The following is a 20,990-nucleotide window of genomic DNA, read 5'->3' as shown; positions in this document are numbered from 1 at the left end:
TACAAGTGAGATCCTATCATATTTGTCTTTCTCTCATTAACTTATTTTACTTAGTATTATACTTTCTAGGTCCATACAAGTTGTTGCAAATGGCATGGTCCCATTCTTTTTAAAGGCTAAGCAATATTCCATTTTATATATATATATATATATATATATATATATATATATATATGTATATACACACCAAACCTCCTTTATCCATTCATCTATCAATGGCCGCTTGGGTTGCTTCTATATCTTGCCTGTTGTAAATAATGCTGCAATAACCATAGGGGGTATGTATCTTTTCAAGTTAATGTTTTCATATTCTTTGGGTAAATACCCAAGTTACTGGATCACATGGTAATTCTATTTTTTTAATTAATTAGTTAATTTATTTATTTTTTAATGTTTATTATTTTTTGAGAGACAGAGTGTGAGTGGGGGAGGGGGAGAGAGACAGACAGACAGAGACAGACAGACAGAATTTGAAGCAGGCTACAGGCTCCGAGCTGTCAGCACAGAGCCTGACACAGGGCTCAGACTCATGACTGTGAGATCATGACCCTAGGAGAAGTCAGACGCTTAACTGAGCCATTCAGGTGCCCCTCTATTTTTGATTTTTCGAGGAACCTCCATACTGCTTTCCATAGTTGCTGCATCAGTTTCCATTCTCACTGACAGTGCACAAGCGTTCCTGTTTCTCCACATCCTCGCCATTCTTGTTATTTTTTTGTTTTTGGTTTTAACCATTCTGACAGGCATGCAAGGATATCTCATTATAGATTTGATTTGCATTTCTTTGACGATGAGTGATGTTGAGGATCTTTGCATGTGTCTATTGGCCATCTATTTGTCACTTTTGGAGAAATTTATTTGTCATGTCTTCTGCCCATTTTTAATTGTATTATTTTATGTGTATTGTATACGTTTTTGTTATATATTTTGGATACTAACTCTTTATTGGATATGTCATTTGCAAATATCTTCTCTCATTAAGTAGGTTGTCTTTTTGTTTTATTACTTGTTTCCTTAGCTGTGCTGAAGCTTTTTATTTTGATGTAATTCCAACAGTTCATTTTTGTTTTTATTTCCCCTGTCTCAGAGGACATATCTAGAAAACTGTTAACTATGGCCCATGTTGGAGAAATTACTGCCTGTGCTTTTTTCTAGGATATTTATGATTTCATGTCTCACATCTAGGTCATTAATCCATTTTGAATTTATTTGTTGTGTATAGTAAAAAAGTGGTCAGGGCACCTGGGTGGCTCAGTCAGTTAAGCGTCCGACTTCAACTCAGGTCACAATCTCGCGGTCTGTGATTTTGAGCCGCGCGTCAGGCTCTGGGCTGATGGCTCAGAGCCTGGAGCCTGTTTCCGATTCTGTGTCTCCCTCTCTCTCTGCCCCTCCCCCGTTCATGCTCTGTCTCTCTCTGTCTCAAAAATAAATAAACGTTAAAAAAGAATTAAAAAAAGTGGTCAAGTGTCATTATTCTGCATGTAGATGTCCAGTTTTCCCAAGGCCACTGTTGAAGAGACTCTTTTTCCCATTGCACATTCTTGCTTCTCTTAATTGACCAGATAACTATGGGTTTATTTCTGGACTTTCTAATTTGTTCTATTGATTTATATGTCTATTTTTGCATCATTACCATACTATTTTGATCACTATAGCTTTGTAGAATAACTCGAAATATGAAATTGTGACACCTCCCATTTTTTCCTTCATTTTCAAGATTGCTTTGGCTACCTGAGGTTACTTTGTGGTTCCATGCAAATTTCAAGATTATTTGTTCTATTTCTATGAAAAATGCTGTTGGTATTTTGATAAATATTGCATTAAATCTGTAGATTGGTTTGAGTAGTATGGACATTTTAATGCTAATCCATGAATATGGAATGTCTTTCCATTTGTTTATGTCAATTTCTTTCATCAATGTTTTATAGGTCAGAGAACAGTTCTTTAACCTCTTGGTTAAGTTTATTCCTAGATATTTTATTCTTTTTGGTGCAATTATAAATGAGATTGTGTTCTGGATTTCTCCTTCAGGAATTTCATTATTAGTGTACAGAAATGCAATGGATTTCTGTACATTGTGTTTGTATCCCATAACTCTGCTGAATTCATTTATCAGTTCTAATAGTTTTTTCATGGAATCTTTAGGGTTTCTTATAGAGTATCATGTTATCTGCAAATAGCAAAAGTTTTACTTCTTCCTTACCAATTTGCTTTTTATTTCTTTTGTGCTTTGTGAAATGCTTTTTTCTGCATCTATTGAAATGATCATATAATTTTTGTCCTGTCTGTGTTCATGTAATGTGTCACATTGATTGGTTTTCAAATAGTGAAGCACCTCACATCCCAGGAATAAATCCTGAGATCATAGTGATCACTTGATCATAGTGATTGATGATTTTAATTAATTGTTGGATTCAACTTGCTAATATTTTTTGAGGATTTTTGCATCTATTTTCATCAGAGATATTGGCCTATAGTTCCTTTTTTTTTTTTTTCTTTTTCTTTCTCTCTCTCTCTCTTTTTTTTTTTTTTTTTTTTTTCGTAGTGTCTTTTTCTGGTTTTGGTATCAGACTAATTCAGTCCACATAGAATACATTTGGAAGTTTCCTTCCTCTTCTCTTCTTTGGAATAGTTTGAGAAGAATGGGTATTAAGTCTTCTTTATGTGTTTGGTAGAATTCACCTGTGAAGCTGCTTCGGGACTTTTATTTCTTGGAAGTTTTTGATTACTGATTCAATTTCGTTGCTTGAATTGGTCTGTTTAAATTTTCTGTTTCTTACTGAATTAGTTTTGGGAGGTTATATGTTTCTAGGAATTTGTCCATTTTTTCTAGGTTGTCCAATATGTTGACATATACTTTTTCTTTTTTTTTTATTATAAATTTTTTTTTTCAACGTTTATTTATTTTTGGGACAGAGAGAGACAGAGCATGAACGGGGGAGGGGCAGAGAGAAAGGGAGGCACAGAATCGGAAACAGGCTCCAGGCTCTGAGCCATCAGCCCAGAGCCTGACGCGGGGCTCGAACTCACAGACCGCGAGATCGTGACCTGGCTGAAGTCGGACGCTTAACCGACTGCGCCACCCAGGCGCCCCAACATATACTTTTTCATAATATTTTCTTATAATCCTTTATATTTCAGTAGTGTTGCTTATTTCTCTTTTGTTTCTGGTTTTGTGTATTGGAGTCTTTTTTCTTTTTCTTTTTTGATAAGTGTAGCTAAAGGTTTATGAATTTTGTTGATTTTTTCAGAAAACCAGCTCCTGATTTCATGATTTGTTCTATTATTATTTTTTTTTAGTTTGTATTTCTTTTATTTCTTCTCTGATCTTTATTATTTCCTTCCTTTTACCGTTTTGGGGTTTTGTTTATTCTTATTTTCCTAGCTCCCTTAGGTGTAATGTTACATTGTTTATTTGAGATTTTTTTTTTCTTCTTGAGGTAAACCTGTATCGCTATAAACCTCCCTCTTAGAACAACTTTGAGGCACCCAGAGATTATGGACCACTGTTTTCATTTTCATTTGTCTCATGTATTTTTTTTTTAATTTTTTTCTCTGATTTATTGGTTGACCCATTCACTGTTTAGTAACATGGTTTTTAACCTCCGTGTATTTGTGTACTTTTCAGATTTTTTCTTGCTATTGATTTTTAGTTTCACAGAGTTGTGATTGGAAGCATGCGTAGTATAACTTCAATCTGAATTTGTTGAGACTTATCTAATATGCAATCTATTTTGGAGAATATTCCATGTGTACTTGAAAAAATGTGTATTCTACTGTTTAGTATGGGATGTTCTAAAGATATCTATTAGATCCATCTGGTCTAATGTGTCATTCAAAGCCACTGTTTCCTTGTTGGTTTTTCTGTTTTGTTGATCTATCTATTGATGTAAATAGGGTGTTAAAATCCCCTGCTCTTATTATAGTACTATAGTCACTTCCTTTGTGTTTGTTATTAGCTTCTTTGTGTACATGGGTGCTCTCATACTGGATGCATAAATATCTACAATTTTTATATCTTTTGTTGGATTTCTCCTTTATGATTGTATAGTATTCTTCTTTGTCTCTTGTTCCAGTATTTGTTATACAGTCTATTTTGTCTTATATACATATTGCTACTTGAGCTTTCTTTTCACTTCCATTTGCATGATAAATGCTCTTTCATCCCTTAGCTTTCCATTTGCACTTGTCCTTAGGTCTGAAATGAGTCCCTTGTAGGCATTATATAAATGGGTCTTCATTTTTTATCCATTCAGTCACCCATTGTCTTTTGATTGGAGTATCTAGGCCATTTACATTCAAAGTACTTATTGATGGGTATGTACTTACTGCCCTTTTGTTACTTGTTTTGTGGTTTTTTGTAGTTCTTCTGTGTTCCTTTCTTTTCTTGCTCTCTTCTCTCATAGTTTGCTGGCCTTCTTTAGTCATATAAATGTATTCCTTTCTCTATATTTTTTGCATATTTATTACTGGTTTTTGATTTGCGGTTACCTTTATGTTTGTATATAACATCTTTGCATATAGCAGTTTATATTAAGTTGATGGTCACTTAAATTTGAACGCATTTTTTATGCCTCTTCCTTGGCCATGTTTTAGGTATTGATGTCATATTTTACATCCTCTTATTTTGTGAATCCCTTAACTGATTTTTACAGATATACTCATTTTTACTGCTTTCATGTTTTTCACTTTTCTTACTCCTACTTATAGTCTTTCCTTTCCCCTCAAAGTCCCCTTTAACATTTCCTGTAGTGCTGGTTTAGTGATCATGAATTCCTTTAACTTTTGTTTATCTGGAAATCTCTTTATATCTCCTGTTGAGTGATAGCCTCTCTAGATATTCTTGGCTGCAGTTTTTTTTGTTTTTGTTTTTGTTTTTGTTTTTGTTTTCCTTTCAGCATTTTGAATATATCATGCCACTCCTTTCTGGCCTGCAAGATTTCTGCTGAGAAACCAGCTGAAAGCCTTATGGGGCTTCCCTTATATGTAACTGTTTTCTTTTCCTTGCTGCTTTAGTACTTCTTCCCTTATCCCTACTTTGTGCCATTTCAGTGACTCTGTGTCTTGGTGTGCCTTGGGTTGATTTTGTTGAGGGGTCGTGTTTTTATTAGACAGAAAAAGGCAAAGCCACTTTTAAAGATGACAACTGAAAATTATAAAATTTAACTAAAATTTTGCATAACCACTCAAATATATACTTAAAAAGCTGATTTAAAAAGAAAACAGGACATGAATGCGTATACATGGATGTTTTCAACAACATATATTTAGAGGCCAGCACTATATATGTGTCACACGTGATGCTGAGTGAGAAATCATCATAAGAGATCCATCCAGCATTGTGGTGGCCAAAAGTCTGTTTCATGCTATCACACGAGTTCCACAGAACTTGCAGTGGTTTCCATGATTCTGGCCAATGGGGGAAATCATTTTTCAATTTGGATGCCAATCAGGAAGCTAGTTCCTTCTCAAAACATTATAAAGCATAGCTTCTTTCCCTGCACTATGCTCAGAATCATAGACTGGGAAATGTTGAGATATAGGAAATAGATAGGAAGGAAGATAATATGCCTCATAAACATAGGCAGAGAAGCATAAGCCAGCAGAAATGATACCAGTGTGAGACAGAGAAAACGGAAGAACTTGGAAGAAAGCAGAGGAATACTCATGGAACAAGAATGGAAAAAAATAGTCTCAGCAATAGTGGTCTCTTCTAGGTTTTTAGTGAATGACTAGGTAACATATATTGATGTTGGACTGAATTATTTAACAGTCAAATTTTGGTAAGTAAACTTGTGCATAAAATAATTGCACCACAATATGTGATTCATTTTTTATTCTGATTCCATTTTGTGTTTTAAATCACTCAGATTAGCGGGGCGTCTGGGTGGCACAGTCGGTTGGGCGTCCGACTTCAGCCAGGTCACGATCTCGCGGTCTGTGGGTTCGAGCCCCGCATCGGGCTCTGGGCTGATGGCTCGGAGCCTGGAGCCTGTTTCCGATTCTGTGTCTCCCTCTCTCTCTGCCCCTCCTCCGTTCATGCTCTGTCTCTCTCTGTCCCAAAAATAAATAAAAACGTTGAAAAAAAGAAAAAAAAAATTTTTAAATCACTCAGATTAGATCATTTGTGTTCATAAAGTTCTGATTTAAAGCACCTCTCATGTATGGTATATATTTAGATATCCATCATGTGTACTCTGTCTACCTTTAGCAGGAGTTTCTGTGACAGGAATAGCTCTCTATATAAAATATTTCTGTTATAAAATTTAACTTGTAACTTCTGCTTTTGTATGTTGTCATAATGTTACAATAAAACATATTATAATTTTTTTCAGAATTTTTAGATTTACTTCTACTGTCTATGTATTTCCAGGTTTAGCTGAGCTTTCTTTTTGAATCAAGAGAGCCTCCTTAACACTTATTACTTCTGATTATGTAAGTCTTAACAAAAGCTCACTTGTACTGTAACTTTTACCTTATATTCTAGCTTTCAGTAGACATTTTAAACTTGATAGCACAGGTACTAAAAAATTTGCTACAAGGCCACCAGGGTGGCTCAGTCAGTTAAGTGTCTAATTCTTGATCTTGGCTCAGGTTGTGATTTCACAGTTCATGAGATTGAGCCCCATATTAGGATCTGTGCTGACAGCATGGAACCTGGAAGCTGCTTGGGATTCTCTTTTCTTCTCTCTCTGCACTGTCCCCCCCCCCCCCAAATAAATATACATTAAAAAAATATGCTTCTTCCAGGAAATTTTCCCAGAATTATAAAACCCAGCCTTACCCCAAATTTGCAGAAAATGCATCCTAATCTTTTCCTCTTAACTTCATGTAATCTTGTGTCGCTTAGAAAAAGGAGTTGCCACTTCTCCCTCATGCCCTTCCTACTCCATTATTCTTCTGAAGTCATTATCCCTGACAGTGGAAATCTTGTGTATAGAACTGTTGAAAATACTGCCTACAATATCAATCCACTATTCTTATTTTGATGAATACATACAAAAGTCCTCAAAACATATTTTCTTTCAGTTACAAAGTAAAAAAAAAATAGACTAAAAATATGCAAAGCAAAAATAATGTACATAAGGAAAGCATCCAATAGGCCTACCTATACATAGTGTATATAGGTCTGTATATATTAAATAGGCCTGTATACTCTATACATATATAGTATGCATTAAAAACATAGGGAGGGTTAATGAGATCGAATTTATAAAATTGACAATCTCCTTTAAAACAAGTCGTAGGGTGACCACCTGTCCCATCTTGCTCATGACAGAGGGTGCTTCTTGAGACACAGGATTTTCAGTGTGAAAATAGGTACAATATTTGAGCAAACTGGGAGAGCTGGTCACCTAAATAGGTATGAGCAGTTGGAATCTCTGGGGCCAGTTTTCCTTACATAATTTAGCAGGTAAATTATATTCTTCTAATTCTGAGCTATTATTTCATTAGAACAAAAGGAAAAGAGAAGGATAACTAATTATTTATTTTGAAAAGTTAATGAGAAGGAAGAGAAATATTTGAAAATCCCATCAGAATGACTGTTTGGATTTTGTGTCTTCTGTGCTGGTGTTTTTTTTGACTATATTAACGGGTTTAGTTCTATAAGAACTAAATCACGGCATTTGTCTGTGAGGTTTAATTACCTTTTATCAAAAAGAAGCCCTGCTGTTAGGGCATCTGGTCAGTCTCTCATCTTTATAAAGCGAAGGGAATACAGGATTCTAGCCACACATCTCAGGGCCCAGTTGGTTCAGTAACATGGCCTTGTCATTCTGTGTAGCAACTGCGTTGCTTTGTAATTAAAACTCTGGTGAGTAAGTCTGTCAGGCTCAGTAGCTTGTAGATCATGAAAGAAAAAAAAAATCAAGAGAAATTTACTTCACCACATGAGTCAAATAGCTAAGAAAGAAATAGAACAAAGATGTAACCGTGAAAGTGCACTTACCTTTCAATGTTGTTTCTTAGAGTCACAATGATTTATTTGAGCTTGCCAGGATGTTCCTTTTTTAAAAGACCTAATTTACTAACAGTGTGGGATTTTCCAAGTTTTTCACTCCCCTCAGATTGCATTTTCATTTGCTCTAGCAATAAAGTTCCCTAATGCAGAGACATCACAATTGAACTCAGTGTGGGAGTCTCTCCAAGGCAGAGACATTCCCATATATCTTTTTGTCTGCTATGGAACTTTTTCAGAGTCTTCAGGTCCTAAAAATGGAGAACAATTTGGCACTTATTGCAATTTATTATTGCTATTGACCTCCTTTGCTTTTCTGGTTCAGTTGAGAAAGCTGTGTGTTACTGGTTTTACTTTTTTTTTTTTTTTAACCAGGTTAAATACCCATAGTAACTCATCAGGAAAAATCTGTACTTGGACTTCGGCTTTTGTTTGCCACTCTAGATCCTAATGGGGTAAATTTTATTTCTTTATTTTGAACTTGGGGAACCTTGGCATTTTAGACTGGGAGTGCAAAGCTTTAAGCAGGGTAGCGCCTCTAGAAATAGTGGCACTATATAGTTTATCATTAAATATGGGCACCATTAAGCATGAAAGGGGGCATTATTAATAATTATGCTTGGACATCTGGTGAAAACCACTTTTGTCCCAGACAAACCAGGTATTGTAGTCATCCTTAAGAGCCTCCAGGGAGAGTATCATAGTGCTTAATTCCAAACTGGATTAAAATGGTCACCAAGAAAGGAAGGTCAAGGAATCAGTATTCATGGCTATCCAGTCTACCTGTAAACCTGATCCTACAAGACAGGGGTACGCTGGAAACTCCATCTTCAAAATACTCTCGGCTTGAGGGAATGAAGGGGAAAAAATGCTCATGTAACAAATACTTTCTAGTTACTTTGTCATGTTCTGGGAATGGGACTATAATGTTGAGCTAAAATAGTCCTTGCCTTCACAGAGATTATAGTTTTGTAAGATATGAATGAATGAAATAATCACAAAAAATGTATGATTACAAAATGAGATCTAAAAATATAAACAGCAGTGCACAGTTGGAGAGAGCCCAAACCAAATCTGGTGTTCTAGGAAAGGAGTTTTGAATTGGAATTAAGTGGTTGAGGAGGTAATCATTTTAGGTGACAACAGCAAAGGCCATGGCTCTGGGTTCTGCTCACTGGCTTTTCAATATTCCTTCATGGTTACATCTGAAGGGAAATTAGAAAATATGTCTTCCTTCGGGGCTGAGCAAATTTCTCTGTCTGCTTTTAGCTAGAACAAGGTTCGGAATGCAAAAGTTGTTTTGTGAGTTAATTAGTCTTTTAGTCTGATGGTTCTTTTGACCATGCAGTTCTCTTAAGATCTCAGAGTCAGCTTTTTATTTATTTGGTTACAATCAGATCTGCATATAAATGGCCCAAATCCGCATTTTTAATGAGAAGTCTCTCTGTCTCTCTGTATTTTGCTGGTGATTTAAGTCTATCAATTTTCTTAAGATAACTATACTGTTAGTTGCTTCCTTGAGCCATTTTAAACAATTGAAAAGATTCACTGGGTGCCTAGATTTCTATCGATTTTCTTTTCTTTATCTCTCTCTCTTCTCTCTTTCTTTTCTTTTCCATTTTAAGTTGTTACATGTATGCCTTGATTTATTCCTTATTTTCAGGGAGACTTTGCTTTAACCAGCCATTGTTTTTCAAAGACCTTCTTATTTATATCGTTTACTTGTTGGAAATGACAACCAGTTACATGTTCTACTCTACACTTTCTGGAATTTCAGGAGTTTCTCAATTGTCTTCCAAATGCGTTTAAAATCTGTTAAAATCTCTTCTGAACTCATTTCATTTTGTAGTTGCTTGCCAAATGCAACCAACTCAAGCTATTAATATCTTCTTTTCCCACTTCTACAGCCAAAGCCAAAATGTGCATTAGGTACATTGTCTGCTTCCTAAGATACAGCACATGAGAGTTTTACCAGTTGTTTTGCCACTGCAAACATATATCATCATCTTTCCAACCTTTGTTAATAATTTTCTCACCACCCACTGATACTCGAGTCAGTATTTTGGTCCTGTTTTTTGTGTTTTTTTTTGTTAGAGCAGAATTTCACTTTTGGGTATCACTTTCTGCATAATCAGCTTAACTAAATTAGGCTGATAATAAATGACACCCCAAATCTCCGTGGCTTAACGACAACCATTTATTTCTTACTCATGGTACTTGTTAATTATGGGTCAGTTCAGTTCTTCACTCCAGAGACCAGAATAATGGAGCATCCCTTATCTTGGATATGGACAAATGGAATAGGGGATTAAGCAATGGTTCTTAAAGCCTCTCAGAAAGGTGTCACATGCCACTTCCACTCATATTTCACTGGCCAAATTAATAGAATGGGGTTATTATTTCTTCATCAGAAAGGAGCTTCGGAAAAAAAAGGTTCCCATTTTGGAAAAATTGGGCTATGAGGTCACTAACTGTCCCTCCACTCCAAACCTCTACAGGCACCTAATTCACCCCATGCTCTTCCTTAGGGAACTTTCCCACTCTGTATTCTTTGTTCAATGAGATAAGTTCAAAATATTATGGGCAGGTTATAAATGAGTATATTTAATATAAAAAAAAAATCCCCTATGTCTATTTACCAGTAGTCCAGCTTCCTGTTAGAAGATGAAACACTAGAAAAGTAATGGATTAATATTGTTTTACCCTTTTCCATAAACCCCATAGACTCTAAATGATTGAGTAGATTTATATATATATATATATATATATATATATACATACACATATATATTTAATATATATATTTATATGTATATTTAATATATATATATTTAATATATATTTATATATATTTAATATATATATTTATATATATATTTTAATATATACTTAGAAAAGAACAGGTATGATTCATGCATTTTAATAAGAAAAATATAAATAAAAGGAAGGATAAAAGCAATATAATTAAATACAATGTTAACCATATTTCATCAAACTAAATGAGTGACAATTTATAATTTTATACATAAACTATTTGTATCACTTTTAAATTCATGGGAGATGATGCAGCAAGATGCAAATGTTTGGATTTGAGTTATAGAATTTAATCCTAACTTTAGCATTTACTAGCTGTATACTTAGGGTGAATTATTTGTAAAACCAATATGAACTACTACACAAATTGAGGTTGAAAGAAGGGATAAGAGTTCTGCTAAATTGGGGCACCTGGGTGGTTCAGTTGGTTAAGCGTCCGACTTCAGCTCAGGTCATGATCTCGCAGTCCATGAGTTCAAGCCCCACTTCGGGCTCTGTGCTGACAGCTCAGAGCCTGGAGCCTGCTTCCGATTCTGTGTCTCCCTTGCTCTCTGCCCCTCCCCCACTCATCCTCTCTCTCTCTCTCTCTCTCTCTCTCTCTCAAAAATAATAAACATTAAAAAATTAAAGGAAAGAATTCTGCTAAATCTAATTCATTTCATTTTTCTAATTAGCCATTTAGTTCACCTTACCTTCTTATCAGCATATTATTACTTTTGGGCCATTCCTCTTCATCTTTCCCAGAAGTTTACCAGTCCAAAGAATTTCCACATTAATATTACAGGGAACTGGAATCTAATCAGCTTCCTAGTTATCACTCTTGAAGGTTTTTCCCTCATTATCTAACTGGTGTTGCATTTCTATGATTCTTGAAAGTGCTGTTGCTAATTTAGAGACCCTCCCAGAGCTCACTGGTTCATCCAGGGACAACTGTCACACTCTCTCAGGACTAAGCCTGATCGAGAGGGACTACACTTGAATCCTAAAGTCAAAACTCTCAAAATTCACATACACTGCACCTGTTAGGGAATCCACTGGCCATGGGAGTGAGAGTTTTGGACAAGTACCAGGATCCTGCAACTCAAAGACACAGAAGTGAGTCCCTTTGTTTCCCTGAAAATCAATTCACTTCAGAGATAAGAAAACTTCTTTCCTTCTGTTTTTTATAAAGGAATCAAAAATAAAACTAAGAGGTTTTGTTACTATCTCTTTTCTGAAGACTATCTTCAAAAGTTTAAAAGTGATTTTGTACCTTAAAATTGAAAAACTTGAACTGGCCATTTTCTCACTAAAGAAGCGAGAAAGAAAATTTATATCTGGCAAAATACTCTTCCATTTTAGCACTACACTATTTTTAGTCAGTCTGACCATCAGTTTCCCACTATAAAAAATGGGAATGACAATATTTACTTAATATTGTAAATTTAGAATACATAATATATGTAAAGCACATAGTTCCTGTATAGTTCATTTCGATTGCTCAATAATTTTTGAAGGTATTGTTTCAGGAAAGTTCTAGTTTAAAGATACAGATGTATGAAAGTCAAAGGAATGGTAAATATTCAGGGAAGGTTAGAAATGTCATAATGCCGGGCCACAGAAGAAGTAGGATCCATGAAAAATTCATATACTGTAATTCTTATGACTCATAAACGCTTTATAAAGTTTCTTTATTCTCTACTCCTCCTATTCCTACAAGGTACTTTGCTCTCTCTTAATTTTATTTAACTTGTCTCTACCTCTGAACTCCTTCTTATTCAAAACCTATACTTTGTGTTTCATATATACCTTTATTCTTCATAATTGCATCATTCAAGGATGTCACATGACGATAGACTAGTTTTCGTGCCATTGTTAAGCTCACAAATGGTCTATCATTGCTTTGATCTTTGGAAAGTCACTGGAGAATTCTTCATTGACTTCCCCAATAATATCTTTACCTCAGAGTTCTTTATGAAACGGTAGTGGCCATTTCATACTTCAGGCAAATCTAATTTGGCTACAAGTTTAAAGGACAGTGTCTGGAATATTGTAAGCGGTCAACATCTGCTTGTTGAATGAAGGACACTTTGTGGAAAGTTTTCTTTCTTATTGAACCAAAGGGGGGCAGTGAAAAGAAACTAGAATTTCTACCTGGATCTTGCTCATTTCAAAAACCAGAAGAACCTGTGTAACTGGGCAACATAGGAAGAAGGAAGATTGGAAGACTTCTTTGGAAATTCCATGGGAATAGAGATACAGGAAATAGCATTTCCAAATTTTCTAGAACACAGTACATGCTGGAGAAGCTGGAATCTGGGGATGAAGCAAAAGAAGAATGAGAAAAGCTTGATCGAAAGGGATTCCTGGTAAGCATACAGCTGATCTTGACTAAACTGAGGAGATACCATATTAGGAATTTATTGGTTAGCTAACAGGCAGGCAATGATTGGTCACTGAGAAAACTAATACTCAGGGAGGAAGGACCTGAGTTTTGTTTGTTTGTTCGTTTGCTTGTTTTGTTTTTAATGCAATAATGGATAAACACCTCCCATTTCTTTTGTAGAGATGTACCCAGTGGCAGAGCCAAATTGGAAACCATATATACAAGATGGAATGGTTGTGCACTTGACATTTTACAGGCTCTCTTCTCCCTTTCCCCACCATCTTCCCTAAGAAGCAACTCCATATCATAGAAAGGTGAGACAAATGTGGGAAGTGACACGCAATTTCAGCTGAAGAGGGACCTTATAAATAAAAGCATAAAGTTGCTCAGCAATCTAATTTTATTTTGCGAAACTACAAGTCAGCTTTGAATTCATAAAAGAGAAGACTTCAGGCCATCCTTGACATTTATTCTTTTGTTTTTCTAATTTTGTGCATGTGAAATAGCTCAGTGTAGAATTTTGCCAGGAGCTTTAATCAAGCAGTTTTTGGCAATTTCCAGAACGGATCCTTTGCTGCCATTGAAAAACCAAGGCACATATGAATGTTTCCAGTCCTCTGGCATGTCTCCATTCCACAAGCATTTTATTCACAGATTCTTTAAAGTCCCTGGAAAATTATTTGGGTAGGCCTAGCACCATGAAACTCTTTAAAGTATCCAAATGACTCTTTTATGGTCTCATGGTCTATCTTGTTTTTGCTACTTTTTTTCCTTTTCCTTTTATGTTGCTCTATTCTTTTGATTATATGTGTCATCTTCTAGTTCATACATAGACAATTCAGTTAAAAAATCATGTGATGTTTTCAACATAAACCATTCTTCTCTCTTATATAAAATAAATATAGTAAATTATATTCATACTTTTCACAATTCTCTGTGCTCATCTAAATGTGACTTCTCTGCCTATGTAAGTATAATTTATTTCCCATCAGACAAGAACTTGCTTTGAAACCATGATATATTATGCAGTGATGACTCAGTCACAAAAAGACTACCAGGTAGGGTTTTGTTTTTGTTTGTTTGTTTTTAATTCTTGGGGTTATCTTAGACTTAACTTTTTTTTCTTGTGTTAGAATTTTTTTCTTAGTTTTAGAGGGTAGCCTGTGCAAATTAGATTCTAGATGGGTGGCAAACTCTGAAAAGAGTTAGAATTCCCTTTCTAGCAACACTTTGTGAACAATATGGATATCCTTAAAGTGGGGAAAGAGTGAGCTGGTGCAAGGGGGAGGTGATATTTGTCAAAGAACAGTTTTCCCTGGAGCTTACATGCTGTTTCCCATCAGTGCTTAAAACCAGCAGGGTTTTTATAACTAGTTACAGTGTTGCAGATGTTTCAAGCCATTAACATATGGTTTAAATACCATTGTGGTAGGATTTGCCACAGATATATTTTTGTCTTGCAAACTGGAAGTTAAATGTCTTTCCATTAATCCACCAACGTGATCTTTATTTGTCCCCAGAAAAACCAAAGATTTAGTTTGCTACGCTTTATACTCACACACGGTGAGGTGACAGGGTTTGACACCTGTCAGTTCTTTCCATACCAAGTATGTGAGAAGATTCCCCAGGAAATTGTTAGCTGGGTACTACATCTATTTGTGAAGTGGATGATAAACTATTGTTCCTCTTGTTTCATGACCACTAGGGAGATGAATGCAATTTGCACAGTGCAATGGTAATAACTAATGTGACATTTTCAAAGGAATCTAATCATGGATTCTAAATATTCATACCCAGAGCCTCTGCTGAGAGTTTTTTTTTTCTTTGAAAAAAGTGCTCTTTGAATAGACAAACACATTGTATGCCTTCAGATAGGTAAATATTACATTTTTAAACATACGGTTTGCGGAGCACTCTTCCTGTAAGTTACTTTGGAACATTTAGTGCTAGTCATTAAAACCTTATAATTAGGTGACCATACAGTTTATTATGCAACCTTTAGAGTGCAGAAGCCACCGTTAATAATTACCCAAAAACAAGAATCTTAAACTAGTACTGTCTTGGGTACATCAAGAACTATAGTCAGTCTACACATACTGGATTTTTGAAATTATTAGCATTGCAAACTAATTACTTTGGAAGAAGTGAAACTCACGTATCACCAGAGAGCTGGAAATTCACTGTGATGTGATGAACAGAGGTAAAATGTCAGTTCTGCATTTAGGGGGTCCCATTAAGAAAGGAAGCTTTATAGTATTAATATCTCCCTGTATGCACTCTAAAGAATTTCGTTGGTATCTCCGGCTGGAGTTTATTGGTTTAGGCTCATTGATGGGGTGAGATCATTCCACTCTCCTCACTGTCCTTGGCAACTGGCTATCAGTATGAAATTCTGTGGATATTTTCTGTCTCAAGGCATTTTATTTTCAGAGGCCTGTATGCTAGATTATTCCAAGAAAAAAAAAATGGCAATAGTATTGACATGAAGGAAAAGATGCTTTCCAACTTCTTCTTTCATCTTATGTTTTTTTTTTTGTTTTTTTTTTTTTTTTCAGTTTCTGTTACAGGAGAATTTGAATTTTTAATGTGACTTAACCCTAAGGAATCCTGCCTAGGAAATAGCCAGAAGGTGTGTGCTGTTTATACAAGTTATTTAGTATCAAGAAGGGCAGTGTGTATATCCTGACCTAGCTCTATTAATTTGCCTTGAGGCTAACCAAGAGACTGTGCATTTGAAGGAGATAAAAATTTTCTCTTCCAGAGTCATTTTGGATTGAGGAAGATGTCCAGTTTGGATGAGATTAAAGAAATTGTACTATAATCAAAGTGCAGGGTAGCTATTGGGTTTGCTAATGCTTGAGAAGAAGAATAAAATGGAAATGTGATGTGTGGACATTGTGGGATGGTGACAGTTTACAAATGGGAGAATAAGAGTCCCTGATAATCAAGTTGGGGAGTCAGAACTGTCAACTGGTTTGATGTAATAGAAGTTAAGGGAATAAGAATGGAGAGAAGCTGGGATAAGCTAAATAAGATGAAATGCTTAGTTCAGGAAAGTGGAGCATGTTGCTAAGAGCCCAGAACAAGAAAGTTAATTTATAGTGTTCCTTTTGGAACATTTGATAAGATGCGAGCAATTTACAATGCAAGTAGCTGCAAGGACAGCAGTTTTGACTTGAAGAGGATGGATGGCTCTGCAATCCAGAAAGCAAGGAACATTTTACTTCTAAAAAATTATGAACTAAGGGAAAAATTATACTAAGGGAATTTGTTGAACTTCAAACTCAAAATTGTCTTTATAATTATTCTTTCATCTTTATCTCCAAAGAAAAGTGCATTATTTCCAGTTTCCAAGGCTAAGGTTCATACAATCTTCAAATAAGCATTAGGTTAATATAAGGTGCTAGCCATTATGTTTCCATTGTGAGGTTCATGCATTCTTTCCTCCTGTGTTTGCTGTCTCTGTCATCTCTAACATCTCCTTTTCTTGTAATTTCTTTGTCTTTCTTCTTGTGTATGTTTCTCAGGTATTGACTGATCCTTCACATGTCTTGCTGATTTTTAAGCACCTTTTATTTAATTTAGCAAATTTCATGTTATTTATTTAATTTTTTTTAGTTTTTATTTAAATTCTAGTTAGTTAACATACAGTGTAATATCAGTCTCAGGCGTATAATATAGTGATTCAACACTTCCATAAAACACCCGGTGCTCATAACAAGTGCACTCCTTAACACCCATCCCCTGTTTAACCCATCCTCTCACCCTCCCCTCTTGTAACCCTTAGTTTGTTCTCTATAGTTCAGAGTCTATTTCTTGGTTTGCCTCTCTCTTCCCCCTCTTTGCTTGTTTGTTTTGTTTCTTAAATTGAACATAATAGTGAAATAATATGGTCTTACTCTGACTTATTTTGCTTGGCATAATGTTCTCTAGCTCCATTCATGTCATAGCAAATGGCAAGATTTTTTATGGCTGAGTAATATTTGATTGTGTATATATACCATAACCTCTTTATCCATTCATTAGTCGATGGGCATTTGGGTTCTTTCTGTAATTTGGCTATTGTAGATAACACTGTTATAAACATCAGGGTACTTGTATCCCTTTGAATTAGTGTTTTTGTATTCTTTGGGTAAATAGTGTAATTGCTGGACTGTAGGGTGGTTCCATAATTTTTTTGAGGACCCCCCATAATATTTTCTAGAGTGGTTGCATCAGTTTGCAATCTTACCAACAGTGCAAGATGGTTCCTTTTTCTCCACATCATTGCCAACACTTGTTGTTTCTTGTGTTTTTTATTTTAGCCACTATGACAGCATTAAGGTGATATCTCATTGTAGTTTTGATTGTATTTCTCTGATGATCAATGATGCTGAGCATCTTCACTTCATGTGTCTGTTGGCCATCTCTATGTCTTCTTTGGAAAAATGTCTATTCATGTCTCCTGCCCATTTTTAAATTGGATTATTCTGTTTTTGGGTGTTGAGTCTTAGTCTTTATCTAAGAGTCTTTATCTTTTTTGGATACTAAGGCTTTATTAGACACGTCACTTGCAAATAAATATCTTCTCCCATTCTGTTGGTTGCCCTTTAATTTTGTTGATTGTTTCCATTACTGCACAGAAGCTTTTCATTTTGATGTAGCCCCCCAAATTTATTTTTGCTTTTGTTTCCTTTGCCTTAGGAGACATATTTAGAAAAATGTTGGTATGGCCAGTGTCACAGAAATGACTGCCTGTGTTCTCTTCTAGGATTTTTCTGGTTTAGTTCTCACATTTAGGTCTTTAATCCGCTTTGAGTTTATTTTTTTGTATGGTATAAAATGTGATCTTTTATTCTTCTGATCATTCATTCTTCTGCATGTAGCTGTCAAGTTTCCCAAACACCATTTGTTGAAGAGAGTGTCTTTTTCCCATTGCATATTCTTTTCTGCTTTGTTGAAGATTAATTGACCATATAGCTGTGGGTTCATTTCTGGGTTCTCTTCTGTTCCATTGATCTATGTGTCTATTTTTGTGCACTATCATACTGTCTTGGTTACTGTAGCTTTGTCATATAACTTGAAGTCTGGAATTGTGATGCCTCCAGATTTGCTTTCTTTTTCAAGGTTACTTTGGCTTCTCAGGGTCTTATGTGGTTCCACACAAATTTTGAGATTTTTTGTTCTAGTTATGTGAAAAATGTTGTTGGTGTTTTTATAAGGATTGCATTAAATGTGTCAATTGCTTTGGGTATTAAAGACATTTTTACAATATTGTTCTTCCAATCCATAAACATGGAATATTTTTTCCATTTATTTGTGCCCTCCTCAATTTCTTTTTATCAGTACTTTACTGTTTTCATAGAACAGGTCTTTTACACCTTTGGTTAGGATTATTCCTAGGTCTCTTATTGTTTTTTATGCAGTTGTAAATCGGATTGATTCCTTAATTTCTCTTTCTGCTGCTTCATTATTGCATAGAAATGAAACAGATTTCTGTATGTTGATTTTGTATGCCACAATTTTATTGGATTTGTGTATCTGTTCTAGCAGTTTTTTGATGGAGTCTTTCAGGTTTCTATGTAGAGTATCATATCGTCTGTGAACAGTGAAAGTTTGAACTCTTCCTTGCCAATTTGGATGCCTTTGATTTCTTTTTGTTGTCTGATTGCTATGGCTAGGACTTCCAATGCTATATTAAATAACAATGGTAAGAGTGGACATCCTTGTCTTGTTCTTGATCTTAGGAGAAAAGCTCTCAGTATTTCCCCACTGAGTATGATGTTAGGTGTGGGTTCTTTCATATATGGACTTTATTATGTTGAGGTATTTTCCTTCTAAACCTACTTTGTTGAGAGTTTTTTGTCATGAATGGATGTTATACTTTGTCAAATGCTTTTTCTCCACCTATTGAGAAGATCATATGGTTCTCATCCGTTCTTTTATTAACTTGATGAATCACATTGATTGATTTGTGAATACTGAACCAGCATTACATCCAATAATAAAATCCATTTGACTGTGATGAATGATTTTTTAATGTATTGTTGGAGTAGATTTGCTAGTAGCTTATTGAGAATTCCTGCATGTATGTTCATTAAAGATATTGGGCTGTAATTCTCTTTTTTTAGTGAAGTCTTTATCTGGCTTTGGTTTCAGGGTAATACTGGCCCCATAGAATGAGTTTGGAAGTTTTCCTTCCTCTTCTATTCTTTGCAATAGCTTGACAATGCTAGGTATTAACTCTTCTTTAAATGTTTGGTAGAATTTTCCTGTGAAGCCATTTGGCCCCGGACTTCTGTTTGTTGGGAGTTTTCTGAATACTGATTCAATTTCTTTCCTTGTTATTGATATGCTCGAGTTTTCTATTTCTTCCTGTTTCCACTTTGATAGTTTATATGTTTCTATAAATTTGTTCATTTCTTCCAGATTGTCCAATTTGTTGGCATATAGTTTTTCATCATTTTTCTTACAATCCTTTGTATTTCTGTGGTGTTGGTTGTTATTTCTCCTCTATCATTTGTCATTTTATTTATTTGGGTCCTTTCTCTTTTCTTTTTGATAATTCTGGCTAGAGATATATCTATTTTATTACTACATAACCTGTTTTTTATAAGGCCATTAGTTTCAGGAGCAGGAGACATAACTGGCTTTTCTAACACATAGAAAAATGTGGACACTTAGAGAAAATGCCAGGACAGAGGAATTTATTTCAATGAAAAAGTAAGATAAGGCCATGCCCAGAGACCTAGCAAAATGGATATAAGTAACATGTGTGATGGAGAATTGAAAGTACAATCGTAAAGATACCCACAGGGCTTGACAAAAGAATAGATGTCAGTGAGACCCTTATCACAGAGATAAAAGAGTTAAAAAAGAATTAATCAAAAATGAAGATTGAAATAAATGAGATTGGAAACAGGTTTCATTCAATGAACAGCAGGCTGGGCAAAGCAGAAGAATGAATTAATGACCTAGAAGACAAAATAATGGAAAATAATTAAGCCTAACGAAAGAGAGATAAAAGAATTATTCAACATGAGAATAGACTTAGGGAACTCAGTGACTCCATAAATGTAATAACATTCCTATCATAGGAGTCCCAGAAGGAAAGAGAGAAAAGGCTGTGGAAAATTTATTTCAAGAAACACTAGCTGATAACTTCCTTAATCTGGAGAAGGAAACAGATACTCAGTTCCAGGAGGTACAGATTGGGGACTAAAACACATATCCAGTTCCAGGAGGCACAGATAACTCTCAACAATGTTAAGAAAAGCATGCCAACACCAAAACATATTATAATAAAATTTGCAAAATATAATAATAAAGAAAAAAAACCTTAGAAGTAGCAAGACAAAATAAGTATTTAACTTATAAGGGAAATCCCATAAGTCTAGCTGAAGATTTCTCAACAGAAATTTGGCAAGGCAGAAGGGAGTGGCATGATATATTCAAAGTACTGAATGGGAAAAATCTGCAATCAAGAATACTCTCTCCAGCAAATATATCATTCATAATAGAACGGGAAATAAAGGGTTTCCCCAGACAAGCAAAAACTAAAGGAGTTCATGACTACTAAACCAGCTCTGAAAGAAATATTAAAGTAGACTCTGAGTGCAAAGGAGAGACCAAAAATGACAAAGACAAGAAAGGATCAGAGAAAATCTTCAGAAACAATGGCAAAAAGTTACAAAATGGCAATAAATACATACCTATCAATAATTATTTTTTACATGGACTAAAGACTCTAATGAATAGAAATAGAGTGTCAGAATGGATAAAAGATAAGACCCATTCATATGTTGCCTATAAGAGACTCATTTTAGACCTAAAGATACCTGCAGATTGAAAGTGAGGGAGTGGGAAAAACAT

The sequence above is a fragment of the Puma concolor genome, chromosome B2, assembly GCF_028749965.1.
Source record: "Puma concolor isolate L17-30 chromosome B2, mPumCon1.1.hap2, whole genome shotgun sequence".
Taxonomy (NCBI): Eukaryota; Metazoa; Chordata; class Mammalia; order Carnivora; family Felidae; genus Puma; species Puma concolor.
Note: the sequence above shows the minus strand (reverse complement) of the source record.